The 6773-nt window shown below is 45.0% G+C and overlaps 1 pseudogene; it reads right to left on the bottom strand.

Moving 5' to 3' along the window:
* Nucleotides 1–5128: 5128 nt before the first annotated feature.
* Nucleotides 5129–6208, bottom strand: LOC128568135 (RING finger protein 44-like; annotated as a pseudogene).
* Between the last annotated feature and the right edge of the window lie 565 nt (nucleotides 6209–6773).

The raw sequence follows: 6773 nt of genomic DNA, 5'->3' as shown, positions 1-6773 counted from the left end.
TCCTCCCCATGTCTGTATGGGGTTCCTCGGCCTCCATGGAGAAAAGCCATTTATTATGATTTTAGATCAGGCTCAGATGTCTTCACTTCCCACTTATTATGTAACTCCCACAGAAGCAAGTAGTTTCTCTAAATAGAGGGGGGGGTAGGGGGAGGAGGGGAAGAATAATGCTACATCTAGGTAGAGTATTCTTGGCAGAGAATCACAGGAGGGCAAAGAATTTTATATATAAAATTGTCCAAACATTTTTGTTTGCAGCATATGAAGAAACAAAGTCTCCAACAAGTTATGTGACTTATCCAAGGACATGGAGAAAGTTAGCAATACCAGGATTAAGATTTTTTTTAAAGTTAAGATTTCTGTTTTTCTCTCATTTTCTACCTATCCGTAATGACACACACACACACACATATATATTCAGGTTTAAGTCAGGAAAATGATATTATTTTCAAAATCTCCATTATGTACCAACTACTAAAATTATGTAACAGTGAGTAACTTTTTTTTTCCACGCTTATTTTTTAGGTCCAAGGATTGTTTCTTCTTGGCAAAAGCAAATCCATCATTCTTTAGTTTCCCCACCTTAACAATTAAGGAATTTTCTTCTCCTTCCTTCTGTTAGCCTGGCAGCATCCTCAAATGAAAACAAACAAGCTGTTAATCGTTTCTTTTTTTCTTTTCTTTTTTTTTTTAAGGAAAAAAAAATCTTCAGAAATTGTGTTTAGCCCCATCTGGCCTTAGAAAAACATAAGAATTGGTGATCAAGTACATTCAGCAGGATGGCTGCCTTTCAAGGGAAACAATATCTGGATACTTCTACGTCTAGACCACAGAGGAAAAATGCTTCCTTGTTAATTAACCCATTGAAAGCAGAACAGGCCCACGTGGCTCTGGGAAATGGAGCTAGAGAGGAGCTGGAGAGACACAGACTCTGAAGATTCACCCTACAGATGGCATTGCTGCTGATTCCTTTACAAAAGCTCGTTCGCTAGTTTTTATTTTAGCATTTTAGATCCGGAATCTATATAGAGTAAAGAATGAATAGAGGGGTAATAAAAAGTTGTATTCTTAATTGGCCAGTGGTATTTACCAAAAAAAAATTTTTTTTTTTTTTTGCTATTTCCATTTTACTCCATTTGCATGCCAGTGCTGAGGATTTTTTTTTTTTTTTTTTGAGACAGAGTCTCACTTGGTCACCCTTGGTAGAGTGCTGTGGCATCATAGTAACCTCAAACTCTTGGGTTCACAGCAACCCCAAACTTGCCTCAGACTCCCAAGTAGCTGGAACTGTAGATGCCTATCACAATGCCTGGGTAATTTTTTAGAGGCAGGGTCTCAGTCTGGCTCAGGTTAGTCTGAAACCTGTGAGCTTAGGCAATTCACCTGCCTTGGATTTTTTGAGAAATCTTCTTCTCCCTGGAGTATGAAGCTATATAAGACCCTCTTAACCTTTTCATTGAGAAATAAGAGGTTGAAAGGTTACTTAGAAAAGTGATTTGTCTGGGTTCTCTCAAGAGAACATTTATATAAATCTTAGAAGGATTATGAGTCATAATTTGATTTTATAATCACAGTGTTTAAATTCTGCTTCATTATTTACAAAAGCTAGATATGAGCTGATGTGCATTGTTACCTAACTAAATAACCTACTTTTTAAAAATTCTTTGCAGGCATAGACAATGAAATAGCACAGATTTCAGTGAAATATTTTAAACCTCTTATGTGTATATTAACACTATTATCAATCATAGACAAAGTTCTTTGTATGGTACATTAAAGTTTCCTAAGTATGATCATGCATAAGGAATACATGATAAAATGCTACTACATGCTTACCAAGAAGCGTAAACATCATGCAGATCTGAAGTGAAAGAACACACAGTATCTACTTGAGAAATGTGGTCTATAGGGAGAAATAAATACAAAAAAAAATTAATATCACACATAGCAGTGCTGAGGAACTCAATAAAAGCATGGTGAATGTCTAGTGAAAATAGCTGAAGAGTTTTTACCAGCTTTTGCTAATCGATGAAATAATAATATAAGGAATGTTTGAATAGCTATGAAGGAAATCAAAAATAAAGTCATTCAAACTTTCTTCTTACCTGTCTCCCTCTTGAGAGAGTTCCCCCTACCTCCACCAGGCTACTCTTTGGTGTGGACCTTTCTGGAATCACCCTTTCCAACATTATCCCTCATCTCTGCTCCTTTTGTCTATCAGACTCCTGCTGACACTTGCAAGCACTGACATTGCATTTTCCAACTCCTCCTCTTCCTGGTTTTCTGCCTCTTCTTAGGCTCACCTCTGCCCTCTACCCACAGATTATATTAGATGAGCCTCCTCAGTATGCTTATAAGAACTCTTGACTATTTTTATCCGTGTATGTACAGTGTAATAGTTTAATGATTTATATCTGCCTATCCCTTCAACAAAGACGTGAGTACTTTAAGAGGAGGAATACTATCTTATTGATGTGGTATTCTTACTACCTGTGTTAGTGTCTAGCACATAGAAAGGGTCCCATAAAGTTTACTAAGTGAACGAACTAGGGGACTGATATTCAGCACTGAATGAAAATACAGAGACTCTGCCCTCAAGGAGTGTATAATCTAATAGAGAGATAGGAAACACGCATGTATACACACACACCCTCCTTCCCCTGTACCCCACAATTACAAGGTGTGCTAATGCAGTGAAGGAAATGAAGAGAGTTATAAGATAGAGAATAATAGAGTGAATGCGCCTCAGATGGGAGATTATATTAATAAATGTTAGGTTTTAGTTATAAACAAGGGAATCTACCATGGCTGTCATTAGAAGAAAATGAATTTATCAACATACAAAAGGTGACTCACAGGTTCTATAAGAAAATTAGGGATCCAGAAACAATGGCCAGTCACATCTTAGGATCTGCTCTAGCAAAATCAATGCAGCCACCGCCACTTGAATCCAAAACAACAGCTTTCCCAAGCTCCCACCTGTCCAACGATGCTCAGAGTGGGCCATCACAATGTCCACAATTACTGCCCAGAATAGTTCATCACACCTTTCACCTGCCTTCTGAAAGGTGAGTCTGAGTGAGACTAGCTGCTATTGGTCCCTTCTCAGGGGAAGGCTGATCCACAGACCCTGGATCAAAGACCTGCTCTCCAGCTGGAGTGGATCTGCAAAGTTGAAGTAACTATAAAATGTGCAAGGAACTGGCCCCCCAAATTGCATACAACCTTTCTAACACAGAATACAGTTCCTGGGCCCAGCCAGGGCTGGGGAAGATGCCTGCTGTCATGTCGAGGCCAGAAGTTGGTGATTAGAAGAGTAAAGAGAGAAACAATGACAAGCCCCTACCACAGTAAGACACTGGTGACGTGGCATCTATAGCAAAGTCGGCAAATCTCAAATATCCTAAGTAATTGTTTTATAGTCTTTTTTTTTAAATGATGATGTTTTTTCTTTTAATACGGAGTTCTGCCCCCAATAGCTGTGTGTTGGAATCATTGCTACAGCTGTCTTACTGATGTGGTATTCTTACTACCTGTGTCAGTGTCTGTGAGCCCCTTTCTGCCTGCCCCAGGAACTGTAAGGGTTTTGAAATCCTTTTGCTGGTGTTGAGAAGGAAGGGAAGTTAGAAAGAGTGGTTCTCAGTGTAAAATGCATGGATTTTCAACACTGCTGTAAGTATAAAAATGTCACTTGGGGTTACACACAATGAGAAATTTAGGTTCTCCATGGAGATGAGACCAGGCCAATGGGCCCCATGAAGGCTATGGTGGAAAGTGGGGAGCTGGGGCCACTTTTGGGGAGAACATGGGTGGTTGGAGCATCCTTGAGGCAACAGGTGCCAGGGGCTGCCTCCTAAGATGTGCCAGCCCCACATACAGTTCATTTGGGGAAGCTCTCCCAGCTAGGAGTAGGAAAGGAAAGGAATGGGACCAGGGAATGAGGGTGGGGAGCTCAGCCAGACCCTACAGGGATCCCCTCCAGACCTTGGAGGGCAGGATCAGGCTAAAAGGGGGCCTCTGGCAATGGGGATCCATTCCCTCCCTGGCCCCCTTCCTCCTGGGACTTCCTTGGAGGAGATTCACCTAGGCAGGTGGCAGACGGTACTGGCTGGAGTGGGAGAAACACCCTGAAAGGTGAACAGTCCCAGCAAGGATGTGTGCAGTACAGTGCATGGCAGTCAGCTGCATAGACTCTTCAACACTGACCGTGACTGCCAGCTGTCCAGCCTAGCCCCAGCCACGCAAATGAATGTGGCTCAGGAGGCTCAACTAGACGGCTCTCTGTCCCCTGGGCAGCATTCAGTCCTGGTTGGTCCCTAACCCCATTAAACCAAAAAAAAAAAAAAAAAAAAAAAAAAAATTGTCTTAAGAATACACAGCTATGATTTAATAATAAAAAAAATCCACATCCTGAAATTATATAGTGATTTTGGACCAAATGAATAAAGAAACTTTGCTACTCTTCACATTCATGCAAAATGACAGAAAGTGGAGAAAATCAAGCATAGGTGTGGCTCCACCATGGGGTGGGGCAGCCACCAGGAGCATGGAGACTTCCTAAGGGTACATGTGTCTCAGCTTAGGGCTGGTCTCCCATTTGCTCAAGAGCACCAGGTGGGATACCCTCCAGCCTATGGGAGGGGCTTTTGTGTCTGGGGTGAGGGTTCTCTACGAAGCCACAGCCACACCTTACAGCAGTGTAGGCAAAGGTGGCTGCCTGAGTTGGTCCTCTCAAGGCAGGAGGACTTAGCCTCGGAGTCAGAGAATGGCTTCATGATACTGACCACCCACCTGGAAGTGCCACTTGAGCAGAGGGTTCACTATTTCAGTGCAAGAGGACAGAGGACCCAGGATGGTTCGTACTCTGCCCATCCTGGGGCCAAGGAACTCCACCAGTCACACTTGCAGTGCCAGGAGAAAAAAGGAGAGGGACCAAAGGCAAACAGGAGGAGACAAAATCATGGACACACAGGCAATTTTGTAGCAGACAGGCAGGCAGATCAAGGAAGGAGTCTTTGGAGTTTAGCAAATGCAGAAGCTTCTTGTAGGGATTTCTTATGGGGCTGACTCTGGCAGCAGCTCTGGAGAAAGAGGTGAGAATTATGGGGCTGGCCTGGATCACTCCCTCCCTGCCTGCCCTGGGTTGCCTCTGAGTTTGCTTTGGGCAGGGTGGTTTTCCTGGGCAGCTATAGGGCCTCACTAAGCCTCTCTGGGCACCTTGGAGGCATGAGGCCTGGCAAATGGTACCTGTCTGTTTAGTCTTCAACCGCTTGGACACACTTGGTGTGGAACTCATTCCGTAGGGAGGATTTGGAGCAGCAGCCACATTCGAAGTCACTAGCACAGACCATACACAGTGTCTGTTCTGACTGATGGCTGTCTGGGTTAAAGCAGTAGATGGAATCTGCTCTGTCTGCTTTGGTGAGGTCTCAGGGCTTGGCATCTCCCAGCCCTTCTGCCAGAATCAGGAGGGTTCCACATTCCTCCATGTTCACATCATCCACATCCAGATCCAGCCCGATGGTGAGCCCCATCACTGTTGGTGACACTGGTAGCATCAAGAGGAAGTAGGGCAGGAAGCTGGGATAATAAGGTGGTGGGGGTGGGGGTAGAGGATGTTGCAGACCATGTCTCTGGGTGCTCAGTCTTCATGGCATTGTGAGAATATGGCACACCAAAGGACAGCTCTTGGTGCAGCAGATTGTGGGGCAAGTAGTGCAGGGGCACTGACGGGGACAGGGTAGGACTGGGGCAGAGGTGCAATAGGTGAAATTACCCAGGGGGTGCAGTGCCCTTGCAGGTTCACATTGTTGTCCAGCCACCGGAGGGGCATATGTGGGTGCTGGGTCTGCAGTGATACAAACTACCAAAGAGGAGCCATGTGGGTGGGCTGTGGGGTGGAGACAGTGGGTATCATCACTGAAGCTGAGATGAGGGTAGGTCTGGGGGGCAGAGGGAGCTGCTGTATGATGCACACCAAGATCAGCAGGGGCAGGGGTGGGAAGCAGCAGAGAGCATAGTGCTGCCCACTGAATGTCAGGGAGCATGCTGGGAGCTACTGAGCCCTGCAGATGTGCTGGCCTGTAGGCAGGAGGAAGCCTTGGATAAGCACTGTGGTGACTGTGTCAGACATAGGGACAGGTCCCTGGTGCACCTACTCATGAAGATGAACCATGAACAGGTTCTATTGGGTTGCTGGGTGCAGCATTGGGGGCTCCCACCAACAGGCAGGTGTGGTGGTTAGGGCAGCAGCTTCCTCAGAGCTGGTCAGGAATGCTGCCAGGTTGTGCAGAGAATCTCCACTAATCCACAGGGGCAGAGGGTGGCCACCTAGACACTGCCAGAGCCCATAGTTGTATCAGGGGAGTATGGGGGTGGAGGGGCTGGGCCAGGGCTCATAACCTATGTCATAGTCCCCTCCTTGGAGAAAGGGTCTCACCTGGAACACTGAAGTGCAATAGGGTTGATCTTCAATGTGGGGGGAGTGGCCTACCAAATTGGCCCAAGTTGTTAGGAGGGCCCTAACAGCCAGGCCAGCAACCTTCTTGGAGATGACCTCACCTCCTAGAGCTGCAGCACCACAGTGACATCATGTGCTGATCACCCCACATCTCTGTAAACCTTTTATATAGAGAGAGGATCTTGCAAATGAGACTGAAAAGAAGTACCAAAGAGATCAAAGGAGAACTGGGGAACATGTATCATGTAAATGAAGATAAGAGAGAGTTCAAAAAAATTAAAAAGAAAGTGGCAAAGTGTGGCATTAGAATAAT

This window comes from Nycticebus coucang, chromosome 16 (genome assembly GCF_027406575.1).
Source record: "Nycticebus coucang isolate mNycCou1 chromosome 16, mNycCou1.pri, whole genome shotgun sequence".
Taxonomy (NCBI): Eukaryota; Metazoa; Chordata; class Mammalia; order Primates; family Lorisidae; genus Nycticebus; species Nycticebus coucang.
Note: the sequence above shows the minus strand (reverse complement) of the source record. Positions and strands in the feature narration are given on the sequence as shown.